We start from the raw sequence: 18171 nt of genomic DNA, 5'->3' as shown, positions 1-18171 counted from the left end.
TTCTTAAATTCCACATGAGTGGAAAATCATACGGTATTAGGTTTTCTCTGACTTATTTCACTTAGCATTATACTCTCTAGCTCCATCCATGTCGCCGCAAATGGCAAGATTTCATTCTTTTTTATGGCTGAGTAATATTCCTCTGTGTGTGTGTACCACATCTGACATTTTTTGACAGTTTTCTTTTTCATTGATGCAGGAGGGTCATTTCAGAGGTCCTCACTCTTCCATTTTCACTGGTATCACTCTCTCAAGGATCACTTTGGGACTTTTTTCCACACACTTTTGTGGGACATAAACTGGGTGACAGAAATTATCATGGCTTTTGTGAAGTTGAGGCATCTAGTTTTATAAATGGGCTACCAGCAATGTTCTCAAAACTGTAGGGTCACGCATACACCTGAAGGACAGGACCAGAGGCAGAGAGCAGCAAAGACCAGTGAAGAAAGATCTAGTGTGAAGAGGGCAGGTTCTTCTTCACCAATGTTTCTCAAACATTGCAGACTGATAAGCAGAGGTGCCCACTTGAGTCGGACCTCTAAATTTATATTTAAGCAGCCTTCCATTGCCAAAAAGGAAAGGATCAGTCATGATCCGTTTACCTTAAAATGACCACCCCATTTTTTTCCTTTTTAATACAGGCAAACTTCTGGGAAAATATTTCTGTAAAGGCAGAAACACAGTTGCTCAGTCTCAACCTATCAAAAAGAGAGAAGTGGTGTTGTGAACTGAATTAGGTGACTCCCAAATTCATATGTTGAATCAGTAACCCCCCAATGTGGCTTCTTTGGATATAAGACCTTTAAAGAAGTAATTAGGGTTAAAGGAGGTCATGAGCATGGGGCCCCAATCCAATAGGACTGGTGTCCTTATAAGAAGAGGAGGAGACACCAGGAGTACATGCCCACAAAGAAAAGGTCATGTCGAGGACACAGCGAGAAGATGATCCATCTGCAGGCCAAGGAGAGAGGCCTCGGGAGAAACCAACCCTGCTGACACTTTGATCTTGGACTTCCAGCTTGCAGTATTGTGAGAAAATACATTTCTGTTTTTTCAGCCACTCCATCCATGGCATTTTGTTACGGCAGCCCTAGTACCAGTGGTAGCCTTGATGGGATCCTGAAACAGGAAGTGGATATTAGGGGAAAAGTCAACGAAATTCAAATAAAGTGCGGAGTTCAGCTAATAGTAATGTATCAATTTTGGTTCATTATGACAAATGGGCCAGAGCAATGTCAGATGCTTACAACAGTGGAAACCGGGTGTGAGCTACAAAGGAGTTCCCTGTACTTTCTTTGTAACTTCTCTGTGCATCTGAAACTATTTTAAAATTAAAAGTTTATTTTAACAAAAAACAGAGAAAGGAGAGCTATCCAAAGCCCTCAGGTGCAGGGCAGCAGAGGTTCTAGACTTCGCAGGGCAGCAACATTTCCTCCACCACTACTTCCTATCCATAGACATACACCAGAGCTCCCCCTAATTCTCCTTTTGGGCTGCCTTCCAGCAGGGGAAGCAAGGTGTGGGTCACTCCTGATCCAGCCCCCTTGCAGCCACTGCATGGTTGTTTCTATCAGAAATGGATTATGCTGTGGGAAGATGGAAAATCTGATGGTGTTTCCAGTCCCCAAGCTCTGTGAAAGCACTAAGGCAGCTGTTCTGTTCCAGTCTCTCACGAGGAGAGGAAGCAAGGTTGCCAAAACTCACAGGCCCAGGGGCAGTAGAGGGCTATGAAGGAAATGCTGGTATTAACAGGGAAAACGTTACAGACTAGCTTCTCTCTTGCTCCAAGTCAACATAGATAGCATCACTCTTTGTGTACCTGTCCCCCCAAAAATCTCCTTCTGCAAACCTTTCATTCTACCAATTAAGGCAAGATTCGGTCGTGCCCAATTCTCTTCTCTATAGATACTTCTTGCATGTGACCAGAGAACAGCAAGGGAAAGGAGGCCATCAGGAACTCCAGGCCCCTGGTACTATAATCAAGCAATTTGATGGGATCCACAGCATGAGAAGCCCGCGAAGGAGCTGGTGTAAATAGGGCAGCTCAGCTCTCGCCCCTCTTCTGCCCCACTGGGGACTAATGCCAGAGGCCCCCACCAGGGCCTCCCACTTTTTCTCCCTTTGGACTAACTCCCATCCCAGTGAACAAGTCTGGAAACTTTTAGGAGCCACCCCCCCCCACTCTCCCCCTGAAGAGCAAGATGGGGAGAAGACATTAGTCACCACGAGCTCCTTGCCTGGACAGAGGCACTGACACAGCAGTACTGGTAAACTGAGAAAGGAAATCGACAGGAGCTTGAGGCACAGAGCAGCACTGACCTGTGAGGCCGGAGCTACTGTGAACAGGTCAGCAAAGTCCCCTGTTCCTTTGTCCCTGCTGCTTTTACTGTGGAGAAAGCTGTTAACCTGTGTCTCAGGTGTTACCAGACAGCGCCCCTCTGGTCCCCTTCCATTCCCGCAAGGGAAGCAAAGGTCATTCTTGACCTGTTCCTCCTATAGTCTCTCCCTTGGGCATAATTAAAGCTGGGAGAGGAAAGGCATTAAGGAACTGTGGTCCTTTAGCTTTATAAAGCTCCATGACTCCAACAGCATAGAACAAACAAGATTTTAGGCATGGCAGGAGAGTAGCACATGAAATTTCTAGTCTTTACAGGTCATTTTCTAAATAGCTGTAAAGAAAAGACCAGTAGCAGTGAGCCTCAGATCGGCGTCGAAGTCCACGCAGTCGTGCTGCTAAGCGGCCGGGAACACAGGACTGCCTCCCTGGGCTCACGCCATTTCCAGAAGCAGGCCGGGCCAACTTGAATCCATTAACCAGGAAGGAAGAACGAACACTTACTTGGGTTTGCCTAACAAAGCGCGACGGGAAGCCATCTCCTGGGTGAGGTGGGCTTTGGCGTAGGAAAGGCCAGTTGAACGGTGACCCCCCCCCCAAGCCGAAGCCAAGCCTTTCCTAACTGCCCCCTGCTGCTGCGGGGGCGGGGGGGGGGGCGTGGGCTCTCCCCCAGGGATGGAGACGGGCTGGGTCCCCCTTGCTTTTACACACCCGAGGTGGTACAGAGAGTCATTTACCACAGCATTCTGCAGGAAAGAAAGCGGATAGTGTGAAATCTGAGGACTAACATCTATAACTAACAAAGGGAAGAAAATGTGAATTGAAGCATAATTACCAATTTACAATGCCATAGCAGTTTCTAGATGCTATACTTAGCAGAAGCCCACAGTCCGCTCTTTATAATTATTTGTATGCATCATCCAGACCTTCAAACTATCTGTATTATCCACAATTATTATCTCAGCTCATCTACACGTTCAGTTTCCCAGGAGGTGAAAAAAACCTCTCCTGATACTTAGTTTATGAATTCTGGGGAATCTGACCGGGGGAGATGTGGAAAAGCAAACAATTGGTAAGGCATATAATTATCTCTTTCAAAGGAAACATTCACCTCCAGCTGGCCTACTTGTGTAGGTTCTAATGCCTGAAAAGAGAATTAATTAACCCAAGCAGGTCTCCAGTGCCTGCATGTCCTCCTTCAAGCCTATTTACAAACCTGCTTAGAAATGCTGGGCTTTTGCAAGCAGAGAGTTCACTTAGAAATACAGCTGCACATGGAATTCTTTGAAAATGGAAATGGAAAATTCTGAACAGGAATAACTTGACATTTGATTCTGGAACAATGGTAAAATGTCAACATCTGCCATGAAAATATAGAACCATAAAATAATGAAAAGGGTCCTTTTGGTTTTTTAAATCTGTAGCACTGTTTGGGTTTGGTTGTTTTACAAAGCTCTCTGCGGTTATCACTTGGCTTCGACAAACTTACATTAAAGTAATATTATTTAAGTGACTGATTAATTAAACAGGCACACTGTAGACTTTTAATTTTATTGGAACATAGTAGTAGCCTCATTCTGTCAGAGGTGTGGTCCATCCAGGCCAGAAGTCTCTTTTATCCATGCACCAAAAGCTAGGTTGTTTGACAGCATATCATCCTCTGTTTAGTGATCTTTTTAAAGATCTGGAATGTCAAACATCCCAAATTCTGTTAAAAATCCATTTTAATGTTATCACTTATAATTATACTTAAATCTTTTTAAAACTTATTTACAATAGGAACCTGTACCAGCTCTTGAATGACTAATTAATCCTTGAGTTTGCTGCCTGTTGTGTAAAGTAGCACCTCCAGCATTTCTTTCTGTTTTAAACTTTTTAATTGTGGTTTAAAAAAAACACACACACAACAGGGGCGCCTGGGTGACTCAGTCGGTTGAGCGCCCAACTCTTGATTTCGGCTCAGGGCGTGATCTCAGGGTCGTGGGATTGAGCCCTGCCCCTGTGTCAGGCTCCCCACTCAGCAGGGAGTCTGCTTGTCTCCCTCTCCCTAGGCCCCTCCCCCTCCCTCCCTCTCCCTCTGTACCCCCCCATGCACACATGCATATGCACTCTCTCTAAAATAAATAAATCTTAAAAAAAAACCCACAACATAAAATTCATCATCTCAACCCTTCTAAGTGCACTGTTCAGCAGCATTAAGTATATTCACCTTGTTGTGCAATCAATCTCTAGAACTTTTTCATCTTGCAAAACTGAAATTCTATTCCCCATTTCCCCCCTCCCCTCCGCCCCTGGCAACCACCCTTCTACTTTGTTGCTATGAATCTGACTACTTTAGATACCTCATACAGATGGAATCATACTGCATATGTTTGTCTTCTTGTGAAGACAAGAACTCTTGTCTTATTTTCACTTAGCATAATGACCTCGAAGTTCACTCATGTGCAGCATGTGACAGGAATTCCTTCCTTTTTTAAAAATTAAGTTTATTATTTTAATTCCAGTAGAGTCCACATACACTGTTGTATTAGTTTCAGGTGTACAATATTGTTCAAGGATTTCCTTCCTTTTTAAGGCTGAATAATAGTCCACTGTATGTAGGGCGCCTGGGTGGCTCAGTCGTTAAGCGTCTGCCTTTGGCTCAGGTCATGGTCCCAGGGTCCTGGGATTGAGCCCCACATCGGGCCCCCTGCTTGGCGGGAAGCCTGCTTCTCCCTCTCCCACTCCCCCTGCTTGTGTTCCCTCTCTCACTGTCTCTCTCTCTGTCAAATAAATAAAATCTTAAAAAAAATAGTCCACTGTATGTATGGGCCATATTTTTTTAATTGATGGACATTTGTGTTGCTTCTGCCTCTTGGCTATTGTGAATAATGCTGCTATGACCATGAGCATGCAAATATTTCTGCAAGATCCTGCTTTCAGTTTTTCTGGGTCTATACCCAGGCGTGGGATTGCTGGGTCATATAGTAATTCTATTTTTAATTTTTTGAGGAACCACCATATCATCTTCCATAGCAGCCATACCATTTTGTGCTCCTATCAACAGTGCGTAAAGGTCCCAATTCTCTATAGCTTTGTCAATGCATGTTAGTTTCTGTTTTTTTGATAGTGGCCATCCTGATAGATGTGAGGTGGTATCTCATTGTGGTTTTCATTCACATGTCCCTAATGACTAATGATGTTGAGCATCTTTTCATATGCTTGTTGGCCATTTGTATGTCATCTTTGAGACATGTTTATTCAAATTCTTTGTCCATTTTTAAATGGTGTTGTTTCTCTGCTGTTCACTTGTAAGAGGTCTTTATATATTCTGGATAGGAGCCCCATATTAGATATATGATTTGCAAATGCTTCCTACCATCCTGTAGGTTACTTTTTCACTCTGCTGATTGTGTCCTTTGGTACACAGTGGTTTTTAATTTTGAGAGAGTAAGATTTCTTTGTTTTTACTTTCCCTTTTGCCCATATGCTTGCCAACACTTTTCTTTTTTTATAATAGCCATCCTAACAGGTATGAGGTGATATCTCATTGTGGTTTTGATTTGCATTACCCTGATGATGAGTGATGTTGAGCATCTTTTTTTGGCCATTTGTATGTTTTCTTTGGAAAAATATCTCTTCAGGTCCTTTCCCCATTTTTTAACTAAGTTATTTGGGGTTTTTTGTTATTGAGTTGTAGGAGTTCCTTACACATTTTGGATATTAATCCTTTGTCAGATGCATAGCCTGCAAATATTTTTCTCCCGATCCATAGGTTGTCTTTTATTTTGTCGACTGTTTCATTTGCTCTACAGAGCTTTTTAGTTTTACATAGTCCCACTTGTCTAGTTATGCTTTTGTTGGCTGTGCTTTTGGTGTCATATCCAAGAAATTATTGCCAAGACCAATGTCAAGGTTTTCCTCTATTTTTTCTTCAAGGAGTTCTATAATTTCAGGTCTTATTTAAGTCTTCGACTTAGTTTTAGTTTGTTTTTTTTTTATTATGTAAGGCAAGGGTCTAATTTCATTCTTTTGCATGTGGATATCCAGTTTTCCCAGCACTGTTTGTTGAAGAGACTGTCCTTTCCTCATTGAATGGTCTTGGCTGACTTGCTGAAGATCATTTCACTTATATGCATGGGTTCCTGGGCTCTATTCTCTTTCATTGTTCTACATGTCTGGTTGTTTTTACACGTCTGTTTTCATGCCAGTACCATACTGTTTCAATTACTATCAGTTCATAATACATTTTGAAATCAGGAAGTACGAGGTCTACAACTTTGTTCTTCTTGCTGAAAATTGCTTTAGTTATTTAGAGTCTTTTGTGGATTTTAGGACTGTTTTCCTATTTTTGTAAAAAATGATAACGGGAGGGGTACCTGGGTGCTCAGTCAGTTAAGCGTCTGACTTCAGCTCAGGTCATGATCTCAGGGTCCTGGGATCGAGCCCCACATCTGACTCCATGCTCAGTAGAGAGTCTGCTTGTCTCTCTCCCTCTCCCTCGGCCCCTCCCCCTGCTCGCGCACACGCTCTCTCTCTCTCTCTAATAAATAAATAAATTCTTCAAAAAAATGATAATAGGATTGGATGCGTTGAATCTGTAGGTTACTTTGGGTAGCATGGATCTTTTAACAACTAATACTTCTGATCCATGGACATGGGATAACTTTCCATTTATTTGTGTCTGCTTTAATTTCTTTTTTTAGAGATTTATTTATTTTGAGAGAGAGAGTGAGAGCACACAAGCAGCGGGGAAGGGGCAGACAGTGAGGGAGAGAGAATCTCCAGCAGACTCCTCACTGATCATGGAGCCCAACACGGGGCTCAATCTCACATATGAGCCTGAGATCATGACCTTAGCTGAATCCAAGAGTCAGACACTGAACCGACTAAGCCACCCTGCTTTAATTTCTTTCATCAGTGTTTATAGTTTTATTAATGAATAATATTCTACTGTATGGATATACCACATTTTGTTTATTTACTCATCAGTCGGTGGACATTTTAGTTGGTTCCACGTTTTGGCTATTATGAATAATGCTCCTATGAAAATCCATGTAAAACCTCTTGTTTGGATGTATGCTCTCGATTCGACATTTTAAAGTATATTTACAAGGTTGTACAACCACTTCCTAATTCCAGAACAGTTTTACTCCCCAAAAAGAAATCCCACACCCATGCAGTCACTCCCCAATCTTTATTCGGTCCTCTAGCCTCTGGCAACCACTATTCTATTTTCTGTCTCCATCAATTTGCCTATTCTGGACATTTCATGTAAGTGGAATCATAAAATATTTGCCCTTTTGTGTCTGGCTTCTTTTAATTAGCATAATGATTTCAAGTTTCCCCCATGTTGCAGCACATATAAGAACTTCATTCATTTTTATAGCTGAATAATATTCCATTGTATAAATATATAACATTTTGTTTATCCATTCATCAGTTGAAAGACATTTGGGTTGGTTCCACTTTTTAGCTTTTATGAACAATGCTGCTATGAACATGTGTATGCACTGTTTGGTGTGGACATATGTTTTTGATTCACTTGGGTATTTTCAATATATCTAAGAGTGGTATTGCTGGATCATATGGTCACTTTATGTTCAACTCCCTGAGAAACGTCCAAACAGTTTTCCAATGAAGTTAAACTTTTTATATTCCAACTAGCAATGTATGAGGATTTCAATTTCTTTAAGTCCTTGCCAACACTGGTCACTGTCTTTTTGTATTATAACCACACCAGTGGGTTGAAGTGGTATCTCACTGTGATTCTGATTTGCATTTCCCTACTAATGATGCTGAGCATGTTTTCATGTGTTTAATGACTATTTGTACATCTTTTTTTGAAGAAATTTCTATTCAAATCCTTTTCCCATTATGTCATTGGGTCATTTGTCTTTTTATTGTTGAGCTGTCATGGTTCCTTTTTTTAAGATTTTATTTATTTGAGAGAGAGAGAGAGAGAGCATGAACAGGGGGGAGGGGCAGAGGGAGAGAGAGAAGCAGACTCCCCGCTGAGCAGGGAGCCCGTTGCAGGGCTTGATCCCAGAACCCTGGGAATCATGACCTGAGCCAAAGGCAGCAGTTAGCCGCAGACGCTTAGCCAACTGAGCCACCCAGGCACCCCGAGTTGTCATTGTTCTTTATATATTCTGTATCCTATGCCCTTATCAGATATATTTGCAAACATTTTCCCATTCTGTAGGTTGTCTTCATTTTCTTGATAATACTGTCAATAGCACAAAAGTTTTAAAAATTTTATGTAGTCCAATTTATCTCCTTTTTCTCTAAAGTCTAATTCTTTTAAAATTGTGAAATTGGACCAAAAGTAAAGCAAGAGATGAGGGACACAATCTTGTTATGTTTATACTTTAAGTGAACATATGTATATGAAGTAGTAACTCAGCAAAGAGACCACAGGGAAAGAAAGGAAGCTGTGAACAGTGGGGGTTTGAGTTAGGGAAATGAAATTAACTGTTGGATTCCCTCTTGTAAGTGATAGCTAACAATTTAAATTATTGGCCAAAAGATCAAGGTAGCCTGGATCTTAAATTATTCTAGCATCAGCATCTAAGGGAGTCAGTCTGCAGAGTGAAGTTATGGCAGCAAGGGTCTCCAAACCGGAGTAGATAAACCTGTGAATAAAGTGAAAGTCAGCAACGTGGTTTGGAGTAGTCCATTCAGTTGAGAGTAGAACTGCCATCAGCCACTCAGAATACAGAGAATGGGGGAAAGAGTTGGTGGAAGGAACAGGAGAGAAAGTCCAGGAAATCAATGCAGAATTCTAGAAGCTCATACTAGCAAAAATGGTACAGGAAAGAGAAAAACATGAGGAATTAAGAAAATAAAGTATTTAGGGTTCATTTCCTATATACCACTGGTGATGGTTAATTTTATATATCAATTTGGCTGAGCCATGGAGCGGCCAGCTATTTGGTCAAACATTACTCTGGGTGTTTCTATGAGGGTATTTTGGCCAGAGATTAATGTTTAAATTAGACTGTGTAAAGCAGATTGCCCTCCATGTGAGTGGACCTCATCCAATCAGCTGAAAACCTGAATAGAATTTATATGCAAACAATGAATCATGGAACACTACATCAAAAACTAATGATGTACTGTATGGTAACTAACATCACATAATAAAATAAAATAAAATAAAATAAAATAAAATAAAATAAAATAAAATAAAATAAAATAAAAAGGTTTACCCTTCCCCAAGTAAGAGAGAATCCCTCCTGTCTGCCTTTGAGCTGAGACATCAGCTTTTTCCTGCCTTTACTCTAGAACAGAAACATTAGCTCTCTCTGGATCTCAAGCCAATCTTCAGTGTGGAACTATACCATCAGCTTTCCCAAGTCTTCAGCTTGCCAACTTACCCTGCAGATCTTGGGACTTGTCGGCCTCCATAATCAATTGGTTCATATGATTATGGAGGCTGACAAGTCCATACATACCATATTCATGTATATACATACACACCATTGGTTCCATTTCTCTGGAGAACCTTGACCAATACTCCGGGTTCAGGGAAAGCCAGATTCCACTGGTTACTGGAAGCTCCTAAACAGTGTGTTTGCCTTCAGAGTGGCTCATACATTGGATAGGACTGAGCTTTCAAGTTCACATTTCACGTTTCAAAGCATTAATATATGTTACAATATGGTTAGAAAGATAAGGAATGAAAAGTTCTAATACTGAAAGATGACAAACAAGCCTATGGTCACCATATGGATTTCACAGTGTATAATAATATCACTTCTCGGCCTTCATTTGCTAGCCTGAAAAATACATGATGCTAGTTATTTAGCATGGCCTCACATAACAATCTTCTTTATTTGCCTGAGTTTCAGAAATGCTCTTCTCTGGACTTTCTGTAGCTCCATCCAGTCCTTTTTCAAGTGAAGAAATCAGAACTTGCAACGGTGTTCTAGGTTCACAAATATCTGGGTTTTGTCGAAGAAGGGGAAACTGTTTGGGTTTTCTTACCAGTCGACTTCTCTGTTTCTTAGCACTTTGTTGGCCTTCCCTCACCACGGTTGTCTCAGATGGGGCTGTGCTCAAAGCCTTCCTGCCATGCCTCTGTAGTGGGGTTAACTCAAACGATAGACAAGAACACGTGATCTGATGAAGGTGTTTGATTTTTGTTTCCTGCTTTCTTTATAATGACTCATCATTCAGATGCTCCCAAGGGAGTGGTCTTCCAGAATCCTTTCATTATACCTTACTTTAAAGGTGACAGCACACTTTTCACCAGAGGGATGCCCGTATTTCTTCATAACTTCAATATGCCTTCTACCTACTTCTTTGTTTACACTAATCAAAAATTGAAGGGAGAAAGATGGATGATATATCATGCTGCCCTTCTTTTATGCCAATAGCCTAAGATCCTGTAATGACTTTTGTGAAATCCAAATATGGTACCTAGGAAATCACGACTCTACAGGAAGCTCCTGCTCTCTTTCTTTCCTATATATTCAGTCTTCTGTTTCCACTTCTTTTGAATGAATCAGTCTTTAACATGCAATGAAAATTCTCAAATATGTAGATGCTGACAGTTTTTAAATAATTGCAGCTCTTTGTAAAGAGGCTTTTCTGTTTTTAAAAGTTGGTATTTTTAAACACATCTTAGACACAAACTTGTTTTAAAGAGAGTTACACAGTTTTCTCACAGGAGGAGGGGAATGACAAATTTGTAAATAATGTTTAAGCATCATCTTAAAAAACATCATCTACTACCCCCTTTGGATTTCACTTGTAGGCAAGAGTATACTTTGAAGAGACACCAAGGCACACAGTCTTTCTGCCTGCTGCTGGAAATCCAAAGAAGTGAGTTGCATTTATATCTCAGCCTTAAGTTGGTAAGTGGAACTATAGAGCCTTATACCATCTGTTTATATTTGTTTAGAAGGAAGTAGTAAGCAATTTTTCAGTGATTTTTAGCATGTTTACAAGGTTGTGCAAACATCACAACTCCCAAATTCTAGAAAATTTTCATTACCCCAAAAGAAACCCCATACACATTATCAGTCATTCCCCATTCCTCCTTTCTACCAGCCACTGGCGACCACTAATGCATTTTGTGCCTCCGTGGATTTTCCCATATTGAACTTCATACAAAAGGACATTTACAATATGTGGTCTTTCTCACTGGCTCTTTTCATGCAGCATAATATTTTCCAGGTACATCAATGTTGTAGAAGGTATCAGTACCTCGTTACTTTTTATTGCCCAATACTATTCCACTGTATGAATGTACCATATTTTATTTGCCCATTTATCAGTTGATGGACATTTGAGTTGTCTCCACCTTTTGGCTATTATGAATAATGCTATGAACGTTTGTGTACAGGCATTTGTGTGGATATTAGTTTTCATTTCTCTTGGTAATAGACCTAGGAGTGGAATTACTGGATCTTGTGATAACTCTATGTTTAACCATTTCAGGAATTGCCAGACTGTATTCCAGAGTGGTTGCACCACATTACATTACCACTAACATGGGTAAGTGTTCCTATTTCACCAACACTTGTCATTGTCTGTCTGTCTGTCTGTCTGTCTGCCTATCTACCTATCTAATATATATCTCCTAGCCATTATAGCCAGAATAGTGGGTATCATTTTATTTTGATTTGCATTTCCCAAATGATTAATGATGCTGAATACCTTTTCATGTGTTTATTAGCCATTCGTGTATCATCTTTTGGGAAGGGTACATTCAAATCTATTGCCCATTTTCTAACTGGGGTATCCTTTTATTGTTGAGCTGTAAGGGTTCCTTATATATTCTGTATGCAAGACATCATATATGTGATTTGCAAATATTTTCTTCTAATCTATGGGTTGTCTTATCTCAAGAGTCAGATGCTTAACCAACTGAGCCACCCAGGCACCCCATTAATTTTTTAACTTTAATGAAATCCAAATTATCTGTTTTTTCTTTTGTTGTTCATGCTTTAGGTGTCATATCTAAGAAGTGCCTAAATTGGGGCACCTGGCTGGCTCGGTCAACGGAGCATGCGACTCCTGATCTCAGGATTGTGAGTTCGAGCCCCATGTTGGATAGAGAGATTGCTTAAAAATAAAATATTTTTTAAAAGTGCCTAAATTGCCCAACCTAGGTCATAAAGATTTATACCTATTTTCATTCTAAGAATTTTATAGTTTCAGGTCTTTGAACCATTTTGAATTCATTTTTTGTATGTGGTATAAGGTAAGGGTTTAACTTCATTCTTTTGCATGTGGATATCCAATTGTCCAAGCACATTTTTTTGGTGAAAAGACTACTCTTTCCCCTTGAATGGTTATGGCACTCTTGTTGAAAATCAATTGACCATAGATGTGACGGTTTATTTCTGGACTTTCTATCCTACGCCATTGATCTATATAGACCTGCATCACACTGTCTTGATTAATATGGTTTAGCAGTAAGTTTTTAAGTCAGGAAGTATAAAGTCTATATTCTCTGTCATTCTGATCCTTCCCACGGCTGCTAAGGTGCTGGTTTTCACTGTGATTGTGGGCTGTCGATTTTCAAGGCTACCACAGAGCTGGGGAGAGAGTATGGGAATAGGGGAAGTTCTAATGACACAAAGTTCACTGTTCTTACCGAGATTAAACCATTTTTCTTGAAGAAATGCTCTCTTGATTTTTGCAAGCTTTTAGTTAATTTCTAGAGTTCTGGAAAAGTTGCTTTTACATTTTTTGGCTAGTATTCATTGCCTTCTCTTTTTTAGAGCGAGAGAGAGAGCAAGAGCGAGTGAGAGGGAGGGGGAGAGAGAGAATCTGAAGCAGGCTCCATGCCCAACACAGAGCTTGACACGGGCCTTGATCTCATGACCCTGAGGTCATGACCTGAGCCAAAATCAAAAGTCAGACACCCAACCGACTGAGCCACCCAGGTGCCCCCTCATTGCTTTTATGGAGGAGAGGTTTCTCAGAGTTCCTTACCCCCCCATTCTTGACATCATCTAGATCTGAGCTTTTAGCCTCCACTACTTTCTCTTCCTTTGCACCAAATGTTGTTGGACCAACTTGTGCTGTTTCCTAGGAATTAAGTAGATAACAATATCACAAATTATCATGTACACTATAAGCCAGCATAAAACTGTTGGGATTTCCAGGAGATTAAGCTATGTGAGCCAGGATCCTTGTCTTTTTATGTTTTAATGTATCGCTTATCTGTGAAGCACAGTGTTAAAATGGAAATATTTGTCTCCAAATTGCTGCTGGAAAATATATGTGACAAATACCCATCATTCCTGTTATGAGCTAAATGTTTCTGTTTCCTGAAAATGTATATGCTGAAACCCTAATCCCAATGTGATGGTACTTGGAGACAGAGCCTTTGGGAAGTGATTGGGTCATGAATGGGACTAATGTTCTTTGGGTCATGAATGGGACTAATGTTCTTATAAGAGGAGACCAGACAGCTAGATAGTTCTCTTTCTATCAAGTGAGGATACAGCAAGCAGTTGGCCATCTACAACTAAGAAGAGGGCTCTCACCAGAACCCGACCACGCTGGTATCATGATTTCCAATTTCCAGCCTTTAGAACTGTGAGAAAGAAATGTATGTTGTTTAAGTTACTTTGTCTAGGATCATTTGTTATAGCCAACTAAGGCAATTCTAAAAAGAAATATCAATTTATCCAATGAAGGACATGCTTAGTGCATTGTAAAATAGCCCATTACCAGCCTCTGGTCTATTCAAGAGAAGAAAAGAGTGATCAGGAAGGGTAACCAATGAGTGAGGATTACTTAGAAGATTGTCATAATGCTGTGCATTTCTCTCCCCACTCTCACGATCTTCAAACTAAATTAAAGGGGCTTCAAGAGAACTACTCTGAGCTTGATATATATTCTCTAGAGTTTGGACAACAGTTGATATGTGTCCTTTGAAAATCAGAAGGCCCAAGGAGTGGCGATTGAGGTTTACCTAAAATAATAGATTTAAAGACTGGTTGGAGGTGTCTATGACTGTCGAGCAAAGACAGCGGATTGCAGTGGATGTAGTCTGAACTCCAAGTATTTGGTGGGGCAAAAGTACAGAGTGTTTACCATGGGACAGAAGGGGTCTTAAGGAAGATACCCAGGCTTGAATTTTCTTGAAAGGCACCTGCTGAAGAGGTATGCATGCTAAGACAAGGTGATCTTAACCATCAGAATCTAGGTGGGGTGCGCAGCCAGCCAAAGTTGGAAGCTGAGGGGAAGAAGAGCAAGCAAAGAATAACGGCATCATTGGCAAAAACTGAGACAATGAGGGCGCCTGGGTGGCTCAGTTGGTTAAGCTACTGCCTTCGGCTCAGGTCATGATCCTGGAGTCCCGGAATCGAGTCCCACATCGGGCTCCCTGCTCAGCAGGGAGTCTGCTTCTCCCTCTGACCCTCTTCCCTCTCATGCTCTCTGGCTCTCATTCTCTCTCTCAAATAAATAAATAAAATCTTTAAAAAAAAAACTGAGACCATGAGAGAGAAAGCTGGTAGGAAAGAGAGAACTTTTGAGTTTGAGTTGAGACATCATTTGTGATATTTATTTTTTTATTGTTATGTTAATCACCATACATTACATCATTAGTTTTTGATGTAGTGTTCCATGATTCATTGTTTGTGCATAACACCCAGTGCCCCACGCAGAATGTGCCCTCCTCAATACCCATCACCAGGCTAAGCCATCCCCCCACCCCCCTCCCCTCTAGAACCCTCAGTTTGTTTTTCAGAGTCCATTGTCTTTCTCATTTGTGATATTTAGTATCCTAATGATTATTTAACATTGGTTAAAAGATATCTCTGCAAAATTCTTTGTATATATTTAGTATTTCCAAAATATTTTAGGGAACTTGGCAATATTTTCATTGGGCCTGGGATGCTTCAGTAAAATGAGGAAGAGAAAACCTAAATTCTTTTTTTTTAAGATTTTATTTTTAGAGGGCGCCTGGGTGGCTCACTCAGTTAAGTGTCTGCCTTCAGCTCAGGTCATGATCCCAGGGTCCTGGGATTAAGCCCTGCATCAGGTTCCTGCTCAGTGGAGAGCCTGCTCCTCCCTCTTCCTCTGCCTGCCACTCCCCCTGCTTGTTCTTTCTCTCTCTCTCTCTTTCAAATAAATAAATAAAATCTTAGAAAAAAAGATTTTAAGTAATCTCTACTCCCAACATGGGGCTCAAACTTACAACCCCAAAATCAAGAGTCGCATGCTCTACTGACTGAGCTGACAGGCACCCCTAGAAAGCCTAAATTCTAATACCAGTTCCATCATTATGTCATATGGGATGTTAGCCACTTTGTGCCTCAGTTTCCTCGCTATAAAATGCAGAAAATAGCTTCTCTCCTCATCTCACATGGTTACATGATGATGAAAGAGAATACAGGACAATTTATGTTAAATTTATTTGACAAGAATAAGTGCAAGATTTATTCCAAATCTATTTCTCATAATTAGTACATACCAGTAATCTAGCAAAGATAGGGCAGGAGACAATGTGTCCTTTGTGTCCCAGGACGTCATCCAGCAGTTCATGGAGATGGGGCCCAAGGTGCTGGCCACGTAGACCATCGACCCCATGTCCTTTGCTGTGCACCAGGAGGCCCTGCTCTCCATCTACACGTAGACACAGGCCAGCTCCGCTTCCCAGGGCTCTGCCTCTGTTGCCAAATTACTACCCAACCTGTGCACACACGCAATGTACAACCTTCTGTTCTTTGCTCCTGGAAGGGCGAGTTCAACTACCAGGGAACCAAGCACTGATTGGAAGACAACGTGAACCACACAGATTCCAGCATATTCAGTACAATGTGGCCTTTGTCCTCTGACACCGTGGTCCAGGCGGACAGCCTCTATCTTCACACGTCCTAGCCACCTTGCAAGGAGACGCTGCAACATGCCTTCCTGCCTGAGCTGGAGACAGTGGCCGCCAGGTCCCGGAGCTGCAGGAACCCGTGGTGCACAAGATCAACCCCGCTGAGGACATCCTGGCCTGGGAGCATGAGCACTGCACCATTCTCTGGCTGTCTGCTTTCGCCCTGGCCCACCTGGAGAGCCGCCGTGACAGCCAGTGCAGCAGCAGCATGGACGTGAGGTCTCTGGTCAATTCTAAAACTCTGACCGGCAACTTGAGGCTCATCACAGAAGCCCTGACCTGAGTCATTTACAACCTGACCGCGAAGGGAACCCCTGAGACATGCCAGTCTTCCTGGAGCAGATGATCCAGCAGGAACAGCTAGACCTGGCAATGGGCTGGCCCACCAGCCAGCCGCAGGCCACCCAGCTGATGGACAAATCCTGCACGTTCCTCACCATGCCGGAACACTAGCTGAGTCACTACCTGAAGGAGGGGAAGCAGCACCACATCAAAGCCGATACACAGGACCCCAAGTTTGTCTTCCATGACCAGCTGAAGCAGGTGATGAGTGCCTACAGGGTCAAGCCAGCCATTTTCTACATGCTCCTGGCCATCTGCATTGATGCCTACCTCGGGCTGGCCTACACGGCAGTCCAGGTGAGCAGGTGGGAGCTCAGGTGGGAGGCAAGGCCTCTGTGGGAGAGTCAACCTGGCCAGGTGAGTCCTCGGCATCCCCTACCCGCCCCCCGTCCTGCCTAGAAGCAGGTGACCCCACAGGTGGCCCTCAGGCCTTCCTTGAGGCAGGGTTTGCCCCTGACCTCACTCAAACCATCCTGCTGCCCCCAGCACTTCGACCTCCTGTACAAAACAGTTCAGGGACTGCTCCCAAAGGCCAAGATGCAGTGACGGGGCCACCCACCAGCGCAGGGAGCTTTCCACCTGCCACCCCTCTCTGCTCCACCCAGCGGGAAGCAGGGCTTCACCCCTTACTGAGAGGCCCCCGCCTGGAATTACAGAGCTTTTCTGTGTTGCTCCTGAGGACTTGGGGGAATCTTTCTCCTTTTCGTCTTTTGAATTCCCTTGGAGGAGCATTTAGGTAGAAGTCCCAGGGCCAGGCCATGGACTTGGGAACAAGCCTGCCAGTGAGCCCTCAGCCCTGGAGGCGACCCCATGGTCCTCGGGGCTTGTGAGCAGAGATGACAGAGGAAATGTGCAGCCTCAGCGTCCCTGCTCCTGCCTGCGATGCTGACCAGGGACTCCCAACCCTGTGTCTGTCCTCCACCCTACCCCAGTCGCCCTCTCGTGACTGGGGTACTCTCTCCTCTTGTCTGAAGGAGGGCAGGGCCAGCCTCTGGATCCCCGGTTCTGGCCCCTTCCTTAGAAGCCTTGTGCCCCCCCCCACCTTGGTCAGGGCTGAGGGGAGCCAGCTCAGGGTGCAACCTTGGTTGCGTCTTCCCCAAGCCCCCATGGGTGGCTGGTGCCCTGAACACCCAGCGGCCTCCCTGTCAGGCTCCTTGCACCACTCGCCCTCCCCTGTGCTTCTCACTGCCTCTGCCCTCCTGCCACACCCCAGGGAGCTTGGGCCTGTCCCTCCTGGGGTCCTGGGTGACTTCAGAGTCCCTGGGGCAGGAGGCAGCCCTAGAGGAGGTCCCCTGGTCCCTCTGCCTCTTACCTCGGGCTCTCTGGGCCTCAGTTTCCTCGCTTGTAGAAAAGAGGATGTGTTCTGGGGTAGCTGGTGCTGCTGGGTCCTGGGAGGGCGTCCAGACCGGGGGTGGAGCAAGAGCGTTTTCTGTAGGAGATGCAACCAACCATGGGGCCGGCAGGGCTGCCCTTCCAGGACCTGGGACCTGAGAGGAGGGTCAGGGCCTGAACCCCACAAATCAGGTGCCTCGGAAGGGAGGGGTCTGGGGAGAAGACCTCGAGCCCCTCTGAGATTGACCTCAGGGAGACCCAGGTGTTTTTTCCAGGGGTACCGATTCATTAGCAGTATAATCAATTAGGTGTTTTGTGCTGGGAGAAG

The 18171-nt window shown here is 43.2% G+C and overlaps 1 pseudogene; it reads left to right on the top strand.

The window, feature by feature from the left end:
* Nucleotides 1–17057, top strand: part of LOC112809155 (BOS complex subunit NCLN-like) — a 62087-nt pseudogene extending 45030 nt beyond the window's left edge.
* The last annotated feature ends 1114 nt before the right edge of the window (nucleotides 17058–18171 follow it).

The sequence above is a fragment of the Callorhinus ursinus genome, unplaced genomic scaffold, assembly GCF_003265705.2.
Source record: "Callorhinus ursinus isolate GAN/ISIS: 27379988/994484 unplaced genomic scaffold, GSC_fseal_2.0 scaffold33, whole genome shotgun sequence".
Lineage (NCBI taxonomy): Eukaryota > Metazoa > Chordata > Mammalia > Carnivora > Otariidae > Callorhinus > Callorhinus ursinus.
This window is presented reverse-complemented; position numbering and strand designations above follow the sequence as displayed.